At 42.2% G+C, this 16,142-nt stretch overlaps 1 pseudogene; it reads right to left on the reverse strand.

Annotated features, from left to right (window-relative positions):
* LOC148149271 (centrosome-associated protein 350-like) overlaps window positions 1–16,142 on the reverse strand; it is a 1,440,514-nt pseudogene that overhangs the window by 474,145 nt on the left and 950,227 nt on the right.

A 16,142-nucleotide genomic window follows, 5' to 3' on the forward strand; every position in this document is an offset into this window, starting at 1 on the left:
CAGCACAAATTCAGACTGAAAAGTGCAACCTTTAAGGCTTTCTTCATCTGAAAATTATGGAGTGACCTGTGGAAGATCAAGATTCTGGAGAGTTTTAAGAAGATGATTAATAATTATATGTTGTATTATCAGCTGAAACTTTATTGCTGGAACAGCACAGCAGGTCAGGCAGCATCTAGGGAACAGAAGATTCGACGTTTCGGGCACATGCCCTTCCTCAGGAATGTTGTATTATCAACCAATGGAAAGACAGATGATACAGAAGAATTCAAAAAAATGAGTGACTGGAAGAGACACCATATATTATTAAATAGAAACAGAAACTATAGATTCTCAGAGTTGGCAAAGTGTTGGTAGATGGGATTCAGTGAATAACAGGATGAGGAGGAGGTTGATGATGATAAATTAACAATGGGAGAGTACAAACAGTGGAGGAGAAAGGGGCTTTGGACTTTTAGGGAAGGGGCAAAATGGGAAATTGAATTCAAAGCTGTCATCAGGATCGAGATAATGTTTTTAACATGCTCTGTTATACATATCATCAATCAGAGCTGCTGTGGAGCACTATTAACTCAGACTTTTCTTGCTTAATTGAGATAAAATAATTTTGTGTTCAAACGCTGAAGCTCACCTCACAAAAAAACTCTTTTGCTCACACTCTCTACACCTTTCCATTTATTATTCTCAAGATAGTCTGGGGGTATTCGTAGATCTCCTGGATCGTGGCCAAGTTCCTTCAACTTCCTCAGCCACTGCATGAACCATCTTCTCAACCTCTAAAGCATCAGGAGCTACAGAAAAGTAAGGTTCCCTTTGGATTTTCAGAGGCACATCCTTTGGAGATGGGGCCTCCTGTACTGGCTGCTGCATTTGCTACAGCTCAACCCAAAGTCCTCATCAAACGAATTTTGGTCATCTACCAGGTCATCGAGTGCCTCATGACTCAATTCTAACTCTGCCAGGCGTTTGGCTAATTCTTCCTGCCCACTTGCACCAAACACTGGGCTGCCCTGTTGCAAAGTACACAGACTGTTGGTCAATCGAGAAACTGAAGGTCAGGAACAAAACTGAAAGCAAAACATGAAAGCGGGGAGACAAACAAACAAGAACCTTCTTTTTATATCTCAGAGTATGTCTGACGAGTTGGACACAGGCTGGAATTCATTTCCAATTTATTCTCAGCCATGTAATGAAAGTTAAGGTTTCCACATGGAGTGACATTAAACAGTATATTTTATCGGACTGAGTACTCAAACTGAATACACAATTCAGTTAATGGAGTCAGGAGAAATGCTTTATTCTCGTTTTCGATTTTTAAAAATAGTTGACTTGATCAAGGTGGTGGAAAAAATCATCTTTACAAAGTTGCAAAGTATCCCAAGTGGTCTTCCTGAGCTTTAAAAATGCATTTGTTAACCAATTTAACAGTCTTTTTGTAAAGGGTCCTTCGTAAAGGGGAACACTCAGGGTAATTTCTGAAAATGAGACCTGCAAAATGTGCCTGAAAAAAATGGAGTTGTGTTTTGACATATTGTTACAGAAACAATGACAATCCTGTAAGTATGTTAAAACATGGGAATTTAAGAAGCTCTGGAATTATTAATAAAACAATTGCATCAATGCTTCAAGACCAAGAACACATCTCCAATTCTTGAAATTTAAATCCATCCCAAAACAGGTTCAAAATTAATACTTGCAGGTCGAGGACAAAGATCTGGAGATAATACCTCCTCCTTATCATCATCACTGTCATCTCTTTCAGATGTCTCCAATTGGATAACAGTCTTGTGTTCCTCCTCTCAATCCTTGGAAGGCGACCTGGGCCAGGATTCAACATCCAATTTGAACTGTAATCCTTGATTAGTAAGTTGGATCTTCTCAACTCGAGACTTTGTGATTTCATGCAATTGTTCAACAGTGTCCTTGACAAAGGGAGATAGCTCAGGTGCACAATCCATTATCTGAAATGCTCGGAACCAGCTGGTTCTCGGAATTCGGAACTCTTCAAATTTCAGAATAAGTGACAGTTTGATGGTGAAATGATTAAAAATCATACCGGAGGAGCATACTCACTCTGTAAAATGGGGCAATGAAACAGAATTGCGGTTTGCCAGTGCTGCTCCCCCCACTACGTCACATCTGAGTGATACGCCAAACAACCATGTTAATGAGGAAATAACTTCACAAAAACAACTTTGGAGCTTTTCGGATTTCGGGATTCAGGTTAAAGGATTGTCTACCTGTATCGTATCAACCAAAGAATTGGCCTTTGAGTCACTGCTCTTCAGATCATCTCCGTTAAAGACATCCTTATCCTCACAATTGTCCTTGGGTTCCTCTCTTTTAATGTCCATTGTCCATGTGCTCCTCATGGATTTCCTCAGATTCAGGCTCGAGGAATGGTACTTTAAATTGAGCCTCAAGTTGGTCCTTTTCCCTGTTCAGTAAATCCAACAGAGGAGTTGAAGAGATCTCATGGATATTGAGTGAAAACCCCTCCCATTGTGCACTGGAAGAACACACAGACACATTGGTATTGATTTTGGTTTCTGTCTCCAGTACTGCCTTGGATGCCTTCTCTATGAACACATCATTCCAGTTCATGTTTCTTCATTCTGGTCTCACTCAAGTTTGCCAACCGTTCCTCCTCACCAGACTTGGACAAGCTCTCTTTTCAATTTTGGTCATCTCCAAAAGTTTCCACTGCCTTGCTAGATTCATTAATAACGTGCAGCAAGTCAAACTTACTTGGTTCAGAAAACTGATTACTTGCATTTTGATCATTCAAGTTGTTTTTAAATGGACAGAGCTTAAAGTCTACTTGCCCTCCAGGAGTATTACTTCGACCAAACTCTTCCGCCTGCAGTTCTGCTAATTCTTTTGAAAGCTCTGGCTCAACCTCCATCACATGCCCCATTATTATGGCCTTCTGGCGTATCCAGCCCCGCACCAGCCCAAAAGCCATTGGCAAAGCTAGTTCTGCCCTTGAAGCGAAGTGTCTCTGGTTGGATGCTACTAACTAAACTTCTTGCACCAATTTGGAATTCAGGCAGCTCATTGGTTTCAGGCAATATGGCTGTTTGAGTGTGACACGGACAGAGACAGTGTGACGGCATGGGAGTCTGTTCCTCATTGCTGGCATCACTTTGCTCTTCTCAGTTGGTGATTTCAAGTCTACAAGTTGTTCTGAATGTACGCTACCACAGCTGGGAGAGTATTTCTCACCCAGTCGCTCACTGATTTCATCATCCACACTGATACTTGGTGAAACACTTCGAGAAAGCTTCTTCCCTTCATTCATTCCCTCCTGCTGAAATGCTCAGGACAGGAGAGCACTTGGGCCTCAGTGTGATTTTTGACTCTGGTGATTTTGATCAGATTGCTGGGTGAGCCTCTGAGGTAGGTTACGCCCCCAGTGGGTATCCTGGTCCCAATCAACCCCGTCAGGGCTGGCACACAGCATTTGGGATCTCCCAATCACATGCAGAATTCCTTGAACTGGCCAGTAAGGTATATTTGCATTCTTGTGTTAGCAATGAATTAAAGCAGCCATGCTTCAGATCGTTCTGAAACTTTCACTAATCAACAACCCAACATTGAACAACAAACTAATGATTTCTGTTAAACATTCTCGACATTCTAAAACCCGACAGTTTTGTTATATCGTGATACTTCTTTGCTTCGTCTTTCACAGAACAATTTCAGAATTAATTTAGACAACACCAATCCGACCGAATCTGAGCCCCCTACTCCTCTCTTTTTTTTTCCAAAAAAAAAGTGTCCTGGACTCTATTTTGGATCCACAGGTCCCTGACCTGCTAGTGGGTGTCCCCACCTCCTCTTTAATCTTTCCTGAATTAATTCTTACTAAAGCTGATCCCTGGTAAGCAGCGAGGGGTCAAGTGAACCACTAATGAATGAGAGGGAAACCAAAGGGACAAAATACTCACATCTGGCTGGCCGATTCCTCTACACTCAATAGCGGAGGACTCAAGGCACTTACACCGCTTCCCATAATCTGTCCGTACTGAGTCCGAGTCATAGCACCAGATGGGATCTGGACCCCAGTGGATGGGGGCGGGGGGTTCTGTTCCATGATTGGTCAATAAGCACTCACATTCTGTCTGGTTCTTTAAGACTTCATTCTTTATTTTTCGTATGGCTGGGCACAGATGACCCAGAAACACAGAGGTCACACACTTCCGTGTTCCTCAGAGGAGCTGCACGCATGGCTTAAAACAAAGATATTTTTATACTTTTCTTGAAGAAAAGTACAGGCCATTGTCACGTAGTAAATTCAGACAATTACCAATCAAGTTACAAAATAATCTTAACAGACAGCAACTTGATCCAATGATATTTCCTGGGAACCAACTTTATTTTCCAACACTTAAGCCACTTTTATCTCACTAACCGAATCTTTGCACCAGCAATTGAAGGTCAGTTAGATTGGCCAGTAATGTATCATCTAGTCTTGTTATTTCTATGCTGTAAAGGAAGCATTGTCTGCTAATCTCTGTTGAGGCAGACTGTGATTTGTCAACTATGGACTATAACAGCGTTAAAAGCCATTTTATGCAGCTTTTAGCAGAATTGTCAATTTGCAGCCTAGAAGCCATTTTGTCATATTATTTGCATTAAGAAGCCATTTTGTTCCCATTTTAGTTCGTAAGAGCATGTGTGAAGTGGTTGTTCCTGACAACAACTGGTTACCTCAGTCTGCATTCAGGATTCAGACCCTCAGTAGATAGAGATAGGGAAGTGGGAAGCAAAACAAAGGTCACATTTCATGTACAAAAGGGGATTGAATATGAATGAGCAGTGATTTAATTGTTTGAAAACTGACAGCATAGGGGTCGGATCACAGTATGTGTGGCAGTTCTCTATTCCAACAATACTCAATACTTCGTAGAAATCTTTCACCCAGAAGACTGCTTTAAGGCACATCTCAAAAACTCACCCAGTAGAACTGATTATATTCTGTATGAACATATAATATTCTGCAGCAGCAAGTGTACAACCTTCAGCCATCATTTCCTCTTTAAAAATAATGATCCATTCTTTCTTTTTCACATACAGAGTAAACAGATCAACTTCATTACAAATGCATTTTTTAAAAAAAAGACATTAAACTCCAGATAGCTCTGACCATGAAATAGTTTATCTCAAAAGGTTGATTCAGCATTGACGTCAAAAATGCATGGGGTCATAGAGTCAGTTATACAACAGACCCAGCTCATCCACACCAACCAGACATCCTAACATGATCTAGTCCCAGTTTGCCAGCATTTGGCCCAATCCTTCTCAACCCTTCCTATTCATGTACCCATCCCAATGCCTTTTAAAAGGTACAAGTTGTAATTGTACCCCTCTCCACCACTCTGGCAGCTCATTCCATGTGTGCAGGTCCCTCTGCCTGAAAAGTTATCCGTCAGGCCCTTTTTAAATCTTTCCCTCTCACCTTAAACCAATGCTCTCTAGTTTACAACTTCCCTACTCTGGGAAAAAAATCTTGGCTACTCAACCTATCCATACCCCTCATGATTTCATAAATCTCTACAAAAACCCTTCAGCCTCCAATGCTCCATGGGAAAAATACTTCAGCCTATTCAGCCTCTCCCTGCAACTCAGTCTCGGCAACATCCTTGTAAATCTTTTCTGCACTCTCTCAGATTTAACATCCTTCCTACAGAAAGGTGATCAGAACTGTATGCAGTATTCCAGACGAGGTCTCACTAACGTTCTGTACAGCTGCAACGTAACACTTCAACCACTACAGTCAATGTTCTGACCAATGAAGGCAAGCACGCCAAATACCTTCTTCACCACCCTCTCTACCTGCAACTCCACTTTCAAGGAACTATGCACCTGCATCCCGAGGTCTCTTTGTTCAGCAACACACCTAGGGCCCGACCATTAACTGTATAAACTAGTGACTGGATAGAGAACTTTGAAAATGAGATTTGATAGAGAAGTTTAAAAATGAAGACCATAAGACAGAGGAGTGGAAGTAAGGCCATTTGGCCCATTGAGTCCACTCCACCATTTAATCATGGCTGATGGGCATTTCAACTCCACTGACCCGCACTCTCTCGGTAGCCCTTAATTCCTTGTGGGATCAAAAATTTATTAATCTCTGCCTTGAAGGCACCCAACATCCCAGCCTCCACTGTGCTCCATGGCAATAAATTCTGGCTGAAGAAATATCTCATTTCCATTCGAAATTGACGCCCTCTCATTCTAAGGCTGTGCGCACGGGCCCTAGTTTCCCTGCCTAACGGTAACAACTTCCTAGCTTCCACCCTTTCTAAGCCATGCGTTATCTTGTAAGTTTCTATTAGATCTCCCCTCAACCTTCTAAACTCTAATGAATACAATACCAGGATCCTCAGCCGTTCATCGTATGTTATGCCTACCATTCCAGGGATCATCCGTGAGTCTCTGCTGGGCACACACTAGTGCCAGTATGTCCTTCCTGAGGTGTGGGGCACAAAATTGGACACAGCATTCTAAATGGGGCCTAACTAGAGTTTATCAAGTCTCAGAAGCACATCAATGCTTCTATATTCCAACCCTCTTGAGATAAATGACAACATTACATTTGCTTTCTTAACCACGGACTCAATCTATAAGTCAACCTTGAGAGAATCCTGGACTAGCACTCCCAGATCCCTTTGTACTTTGGCTTAAGGAATTTTCTCACAGTTTAGAAAATAGCCCATGCCTGTATTCTTTTTTTCAAAGTGCAAGGCCTTGCATTTGCTCACGTGGAATTTCATCAGCCATTTCCTGGACCACCCTCCAAAACTGTCTAAATCTTTCTGCAGCCTCCCCACCTCCTCAGAACATCCTGCCTGTCCACCTAACTACTTATCATCGGTGAACTTTACCAGAAAGCCCCCAGCTCCCTTCATCCAGATCATTAATATATAAAGTGGCCCTAACACTAAATCCTGCGGGACACCAATTGTCACCAGCTGCCATTCCGAAAAAGAACCTTTTATCCCAACTCTCTGCCTTCTTTCAGACTGCCAATCCTCAATCCATGCCAATAGCTCACCTCAAACACCATGGGCCCTCACCTTAGTCAGCAGCCTCCCATGATGCACCTTACCAAAGGCCTTTTGGAAGTCGAGATGGATAACATCCACTGGGTTTCCCTGGTCTAACCTACTTGTTACGGCTTCAAAGAATTCGAACAGGTTTGTCAGGTACGATCTCCCCTTACTAAATCAAAGCGGACTCGTTCTAATCTGACCCTGCACTTCCAAGGATTTAGAAACATCATCCTTAACAACATATTCGAGAATTTTATCGACAACCAAGGTTAGGCTAATCGGCCTATAAGTTTCCATCTTTTGGATTGATCCTTCTTGGACAAGGGGGTTACAACAGCAATTTTCCAATCATCTGGGACTTTCCCTGACTCTATTGATTTTTGAAAGATCACAACCAACGCCTTATAGAACATAGAAGAATACAGCGCAGTACAGGCCCTTTGACCCTCGATGTTGCGTCGATCCAAGCCCACCTAACCTACACTAGTCCACTATCCTCCATATGCCTATCCAATGCCCGCTTAAATGTCCATAAAGTGGGAGAGAGTCCACCACTGCTACTGGCAGAGCATTCCATGAACTCATGACTCGCTGAGTAAAGAACCTACCCCTAACATCTGTCCTATACCTACCACCCCTTAATTTAAAGCTATGCCCCCTCGTAATAGCTGACTCCATACGTGGAAAAAGGTTCTCAGAGTCAACCCTATCTGAACCCCTAATCATCGTGTACACCTCTATTAAGTCACCCCAAACCTTCTTTTCTCCAATGAAAACAACCCCAAGTGCCTCAGCCTTTCCTCATACGATCTTCCTACCATACCAGGCAACATCCTGGTAAACCTCCTCTGCACCCATTCCAGTGCCTCCACATCCTTCCTGTGGTATGGCGACCAAAATTGCACACAATACTCCAGATGCGGCCGCACCAGAGTCTTATACAACTGCACATGACCTCAGGACTCCGGAACTCAATTCCTCTACCAATAAAAGCCAGTACGCCATATGCCTTCTTCACCGCACTATTTACCTGGGTGGCAACTTTCAAAGATCTGTGTACATGGACACCAAGATCCCTCTGCTCATCCACACTACCAAGTATCCGACCATTAGCCCAGTACCCCATCTTTTTGTTACTCTTACCAAAGTGAATAAAATGTTTAATACATGTAAAACTTCAGTATGGATACACTCACATTCCAGGCAATTCTCTCAATAAAATCCTAGGCAAGCCTATGACAACTTTGTCAAAGAATTAATAAATGGAAACTTAACAAAGCCATTATGGAATCAGACAATCTTTAAAAAGAGGTTTCTAAATCCTAAAAAAAAGAGATAATAATGACAACAAAATGTTAATATTTTCTCAGATAAGATGTCAATTGCTATATAGTCCAATGAGAGTCAACATTTGGATACAGATCATTTGGTCAATGCTCTATAAATCTTACTTGGGCTTTTTCTAATTAAGAAAAAGATTTATAACTTGAGGACTGAATTTGTCAAAGATCAGCATTTTAAAATAAAAGCAGAAACAGATATCACATTTCAAATACTGGACATCAGATGAGTTATGGCCGAAAAAGGCAATTAAATTCTATTGATTTAGCATAACAATGTTGGCATTTTAATTTGAATTACGTGCAGCAGTTTGAATGACATTTATTGTCAGATTTATAAACTTTTCACAATTTTAGATCAAAACTCAATTCAACAAAATCCTAAGGATTCAGCATGTTTCAAACATTTGTATCGTAGCCACAGACAATGACTTTTTAAAAATAAACATCTTTCATTCCGATGTATCATTTTGTAGGTGATGCAATATCATTTTAATTTGGATTGTAAATGGGGTGGTTTCATTGTAATTATTTGTTTTTATTGCATCCAACTTCTTAATATATTCGGCAGGCAATCCATTCTGTTTTGCACCTGTACAAATTACCTTTTTGTAAAGTGGAGATGGCAGGGTAGAATTAAAATTCTCTATTTCCTTAGCCACTTCCCTCAGAACTCTAGGATGTGGCCCATCGGGCCAGGATATTTATCAATTTTTTTACCTTTTAGCTTTTCTAGCACTTTCTCTTTTGTAATGGCAACCATACTCAACTCTGCTCCCTGATTTTCCTTAATTGTTGGGATATTACTCATGTCTTCCACTGTGAAGACTGACACAAAGTACTTATTAAGTTCTTCAGCTATTGACTCCCATCTCTAGCCTTCCTGCATCAATTTGGAACAGCTCAATTTCTACTTTTGCCACTCATCTGTTTCTTATGTATTGAAAGCAACTTTCACTAACATTTCTAATATTACTGGTGAGCTTACCTTCATATTTGATCCTCTCCTTCCTTATTTCTCTCTTTGTTATCCTCTGTTTGTTTTTGTAGTCTTCCCAATCTTCTGATATCCCAGGCTTCCCGGCCAGTTCATAGGCTATCTCTTTTCCTTTGATACATTTCCTGACTTCCTTTGTCAGCCATGGCTCTCTAAATCCACCTCCCCCCATCCGGAAACACCCAGAAACTCCTGCCATTGTTGCTCTCCTGTCTTGCCCACTAGGCTCTGCTTCCAGTTGATTTTCGTCAGTTCCTCTCTCATGCCCCTGTAATTACCTTTATTTAACTGTAACACCATTATATCCGATTTTGCCTTCTCTCTTTCAAACTGCAGCCTGAACTCTACCATATTATGATTGCTGCCTCCTACGTGTTCCCTGACTTTAAGATCTTTTGTGAAGTCTAGCTCATGACATAAAACTAAGTCCAGAATAGCCTACTTCCTCGAGGGCTCCATCATAAGCTGTTCCAAAAAGACATCCTGTAAGCATTCCATGAATACCCTTTGTTTGGATCCACCGGCAACATTATTCAACTAGGTCATTTGCATATTCAAGTACCCCATGGTCACCTTGACCTTGCCATTCTGACATGCCCTATCTATTTCCTGGTACATCTTGTGCCCTTGGTCCTGACCACTGCTGTGAGGTCTGTATGAAACTCCCATTCTGGTTTTTTTGCCTTTGTGGTTCTTCGACTCCACATCATCTGATCCTGTGTCATTCAGTGCCATGGATTTAATTTCATTCTGAACTAATAAGGCAACCCTGCACCTTCTGCCCACCTCCCTCTCTTTTCGATAAGTTGTAAATCCTTGGATGTTTAACTGCCAGTCCTAAACCCCCTGCAACCACGTCTCTGTGATGCCGACCACATCATCATCATTCATGATGATTTGTGCTATTAATTCATCTACTTTGTTACAAATACTATGAGCATTCAGGTAAAGTGCCTTAATGCTAATTTTCTTATCCTCATGATTTCCAACATCTCTAGTAATATGCCCAAAGTTATCCTTCGTTTTTGCTTCATTCCTGGTCTGCCTTGAACTGAAACCCTGCACACATGCTAACCTGTTGCTTATCGTTCTACTTGGCTCCATACTCCGTTGCTTTCCCTTTCCCTTCCCCCAGACTCATAAGTTTAAAGTCCGAGTGACCACCCTATTTATCCTTTTCACCAGAACACTGGTTCCAGATCGGTTCAGGTGGAGACTGTCTCATCGGTACAGATCGCCCCTGTTCCAAAACTGATGCCAATGTCCCATGAAATGGAATCCCTCGTTCCCACACCAATCTCCTAGCCACGTGTTTACTTCCCTAACTTGCTTATCCCTTTGACAATTAGCATGTGGATCGGGCAGTAATCCAGAGATTATGACCCTCGAGGACCTGTTCTTCAATTTCCTTCCTGGTGCTTGATACTCCCCACACAGGCCCACCTGCCTAGCCTTGTCTATGCTGTTAGTGCCAACATGGATCACAACAACTGGATCTTCTCCCTCATGCTCCAATATCCTTTCAAGCCGGTTGGAGATGTCCAGCATCCTGGCACCGGTCCAGCTACACACCATGTGGGACTCCCAATCCGGCTCGTAAAGGATACTATCTGTCCCCCTAATTATAGAATCCCCTGTAACAACTATTTGTCTTTTTGCTCCCGCTCTTGAGTGGCCTTCTGAACCATGGTGTCATGGTCAGCTGGCTCATCCTGTCCACAGCCCTTTTCCTCATCCATACAGGGAGCAAAAATCACACATCTGTTGGACAAAGTCAAGGGCTGAGGCTCTTCCATTCCTGAACTCAGAATCCCCCTCACTTACAGTCACACCCTGTTGCTCCTGATCACTAACTGAATTTGAATTACTTAATCTACCGGGTGTGACTGCCTCCTGAACCACTGCGTCCAGGTAACTCTCCCCCTCCCGGATGTGCCGCAGTGTTTGAAGCTCAGATTCCAGATCATCAATTCTGATCCAGAGTTCTTTGAGCAACCAACACTTGCTGCAGATGTGGTCACTGCCCTTCACAATGGGATCAGCCAGCTCCTACAACATACAGCTACAGCACATCACCTGTCGAGCCAACTCTACTTATTTAATTAATTTATACAAAATTATAAGTTAAATATTATTCAACTAACCAACTAATAATGAACTTTTAATCAATCACACGATACACAAGAACTATCAATTGCCTTACCTTAGCAACACATGAGAGTCCTTTTCTTTGGTGAGAGGAGAGGGCGGGGGGGAGACACGACACGTGTAGTACATCAGGATTCAGCTGCTGCCCAAATATATACCCAACAGTCCTCTGTGCCTCGCTGTGGCCTGTCGCTCCGCTGCTCCTTCAAAAGCCTCACTTATCAAGCAGTCTCACGTTCGTTCCTGCTCAGTGTTCGCTCCGCCAAGCTAAGTTTTTATATTTTAAAGTTATCATCCCATCGGGTCTCTGGTCTTCATTGTCGCTCCTCCCACTCCAACTGCCGCCCATAAAATGAAGAACACTGATCCCCCGAGGTAAGTTTGTATATTTTAAAGTTAACTTCCTGTCAGGCCTCTGGTCCTCGCTGAAGGTGCTTGAGCTGCATGGAGGGAAAAATGTTTTCACTTGTGAGGCTGACCTAAACAGGAAGTTCACATTAACGAATCGAATCAGAAATTCAAAACAAGATATTCTTCCCTGAGAAGAGTGACAACATGGAACTTGCTTATGCCAGGAATGCTTCAGTTGAATGGCACGAATATGTTTAAGGGGAAATTAGATAAGTACCTCAGGGAGAAATATACAGAAGGATGCACTGATGGGATGAGACAAAGTGGGAGTAGAGTCGCATGGAGACTAAATAACCGCAATAGCCTGTTGGGCCAAAAGGCACGTTTCCCTGCTGTAAATCTTCTGGAAAAGTTCTGGTCTCCTTCACTCAAGAACCATTTAATCACCAACTAATTTGGACAAAAGGGGTCCCACTGGAGTATGAAAGAGAAATACAAGAGACATCCCTTCATAAGGTTACATAATTAACATCCATTAGTGAAAGCACCTCTGCAGAGAGCACGGTTTAATCTTCAGCTTCTCAGTATCAGTGGAGTACAGAGTTTGAATTTGCGGTTTGGTTGAGCTTGAGCTGCCAACATCAAGATCTTTACTGGGTTCAGCTTGGGTCTTCGTCATAAACTCATCATAGGACTGAAAGAAACATGGAGAGAAAGTGAAATCAAACATTGGGATTTAAAGAAGTACACATGACACTACTTTGCCAACTGCACTGAAATAAATGTACTTCTGAATTTTTAAATAAGTTTTCTGGCAACTAAGGAATAGCAGGGACTTGATTTTCAGCAAACTACTCCAGTGAGGACTCAAGTTTTCAATTCAATCAGAAAGTTGAAGCATTTTCTGGATGTATGCAGGAGAGCCAGACAGGTAAGCCAAAAACAGATAAAGCACTTGCCATTTGAAATAATAGAAAATTCAGATGTAGGATGCAGTGTTCATAGTCGTGATGTAATGGTACAATATAATACTGAACAGTTGCTAAACTGAAGCACTTACCAAAATATTGTCCACCCGATCACGTTTTCTCCTGCCAAATGTCTTCATCTTCTGCCAGCCTGTCTTCTGATACTGCTCCTGGTTGAAACCAAACAACTTCATAACTTCATTAGAAATGAAGATCTGGGGATAGAAGCACAGGAGAAATGGCAACTAATGCACACACCCTAAATACACAGACAAACAACCTCCAATCCATTATCCTTCCCGTAAACTGCTCAATGAAGAATTTGATGCTTGGGCCTTCTGATTCTTCTCCCATTCTGAATGATGTAAAATTGGATGAAACTCAAAGCATGTTCCATTAAACAAAAATCACTAAATGCTTTAAAACGTAATTATAATTGAAGTGAATAACATCAGTGAGATCCAAAAGCATATACAAAACAACTTTAAGGTAGCATGCAATACTCCCAGATTATGAGAAGGTTTGACATTTTCCCTTGCCTAAGACCGAGACTGAGAAATGAGTAATTATTCACTTATCAATTCACTGCATTACGTGGTTCAGCACTTTGCCAACAAGTGCTGGCCTCTGCTCTGTCAAATTCCAAAAATATTCTGCCTTTAATAGACTGTAGCTGAAAATGTGTTGCTGGAAAAGCGCAGCAGGTCAGGCAGCATCCAAGGAACAGGAGAATCGAAGTTTCGGGCACAAGCCCTTCTTCAGGAAACGTCGATTCTCCTGTTCCTTGGATGCTGCCTGACCTGCTGCGCTTTTCCAGCAACACATTTTCAGCTCTGATCTCCAGCATCTGCAGTCCTCACTTTCTCCTTTAATAGACTGTAGGCAGACAACTGAAGATCAGCGCTGTGGGAGGTCTCACAATAAATATTGGGGCTGACGTGGATTCCTTCAGTGATCCCAGCATTTCAGGAAGGTCAAATCGCTCTCAGTTTAACAGATGAGTTCATCAAAGCTATATGATCTAACCACTGACCACTGCCTCACATAGCTCCAGGCAGGAAGATTTTGATAGGTTTCTCGGCTAACAAAGGCAAGTAACATGCCCAGAAATGTTGGTGTGGGAAATAGTACAGTTCAGACTGAAGACACATTACAGTTGAGTTATAAAGACAAAGCAAAGGAAATGAACAGTCCCAAATTTACTCTGTGAATGAAAAGCTGATTTACACATGCCCATTCTCAGTCCCTGGCAAAGTGCAACACTTCACAAACTGTGCTCAAAGGGAAGTCAGGCTAGACAATGAGCGGCTTGATGTTGACTTTAGATCGTGGTAAAAAGTTCACATTGCAGTGTTTCAAGTCTGAGTTACTGGAAGGAGTCATCCAGTGTACACTTCAATGTCAGTGCCACAGTAAAATAGAAGTTGCATTGTTGCAATAGTAAAGAACTTGGTCTTCGTGCTGGACAATACTTTGTAACCAATGCTCAAGTCATCCACTTGAACCTCAAATTGCCAAAAAACTTGCAATATATATAACTTTTCACACTTGTACCATGTTGTTCTCAGCCTTTGAAATATAGCCACTAATTATAATATAGTCAAAAGCTGCAACAAACTTTCACACAGCAAGTTCCCACAAATCAGAGAAATGGTTCAGTAAACCTTGAGCCAGACTGACTCATGCAGTAGACTGACCAGCACCATGAGGGAGAACTCCACTCCTCTTCAATGTCACACCAAAACTCTTTTAAAAAACTCACCCAAGGGGGGAAATGGGGCCTCACTTTGAAAACAATACTTCAGTACTGCACCAGGACTGTCATCCAGGATTTCACTTCAGCGTTAATCCCCTCTGCTGACTGAGGAAGAGTGCCACTGAGCCATGGCTAACACTCAGAGCTATTACATTGTGTCTCCAGTTGGGAGTAAAATGAGGTTCCTCGAGGATCACTGGGGAGATCAGAGTAAAATGGGGCTCCTCAGTTCCTGACCTTACTTCCATCATAAGGTCAGAAGTGCGGATGGTTGCACAATTTTCAATACCATTCATAGACTGCTTCAGTATCTGAGGAGTTATGTTCAAAGGCAACAAGATCTAGACGATATGCAGATTTGGACTGGTAAGAGGCAAGTAATTTGTGCATCAAAACTGCAAATTAATGACCATCTCCAGTAGGAGGCCTGTGACCAGTGGTGGCCCATAAGGATCGGTGCTGGGTTCACTGCTTTTCGCCATTTACATAAATGATTTGGATGTGAACATGGAACATAGCATGGTTAGTAAGTTTGCAAATGACACCAAAATTAGAGGTGCAGTGGACAGTGATGAAGGTTCAGAATACAACAGGATCTCGAACAGATGGGCTGAGGAGTGGCAGATGAAGTTTAATTCAGATAAATGTGAGGTGCTACATTTTGGAAAGGCAAATCAGGTCAGGACTTATACACTTGATGGGAAAGCACTGAGGAGTGTTGCTGAGCAAAGAGACCTTGGAGTGCAGGTTCATAGTTCCTTGAAAGTGGAGTGACAAGTAAGCAGGATTGTGAAGGTGGTGTTTGGTATGTTTGACTTTATTGGTCAGAGCATTGAGTATAGGAGTTGGGAGGTTATGTTGGGGGTGAATCGGACACTGATTAGGCCTCTTTTAGAATACTCTGAGCAATTCTGGACTCCCTGCTCTTGGAAAGATGTTGTGAATCTTGAAAGGGTTATGCAAAGATTTACAAGGGTGTTGCCAGGGTGGGGGGTTTCTGGTATAGGAAGAAGATGAATTGGTTGGGGTTACTTTCCCTGGAGCATCAGAGGCTGAGAGGCAATTGTGAAAAGATTTATAAAATGTGGTATGGATAGGGTAAATAGACAAGTCTTTTCCCTGGTGAAGGCAAATCCAAAACTAGAGGGCAGAGGTGAGAGGGGAAACCTTTAAAAGGTATGTAACAGGTAACTGATTCATGCAGAGGGCGGTGTGTACATGGAATGAGCTGCCAGCGGAAGTGGAGGCGGCTGGCATAATGACGATATTTAAAAGGCTCTGGCTGCGTATATGAATAGGAAGGGTTTAAGAGGGAAATGGACCAAATGCTGGCAAATGGGACTAGATTTTATCTCGGATAACTGGTCTGTATGGACAAGTAGAACCGAAGGGTCTGTTTCTGAGCTGTTCATCTCGACAACTCTAAGAGACAATTTAACCAATGGCCCTTGACATTCAATGGTGTTACCATTACTGAATCTTCCATAATGAACATCATCGGGGTTACCATGGACCAGAAACTCA

Source organism: Chiloscyllium plagiosum, unplaced genomic scaffold, assembly GCF_037043375.1.
Source record: "Chiloscyllium plagiosum isolate Xiang-an unplaced genomic scaffold, Cpla_swu_hap1 HiC_scaffold_9, whole genome shotgun sequence".
In the NCBI taxonomy this organism is placed as follows: Eukaryota; Metazoa; Chordata; class Chondrichthyes; order Orectolobiformes; family Hemiscylliidae; genus Chiloscyllium; species Chiloscyllium plagiosum.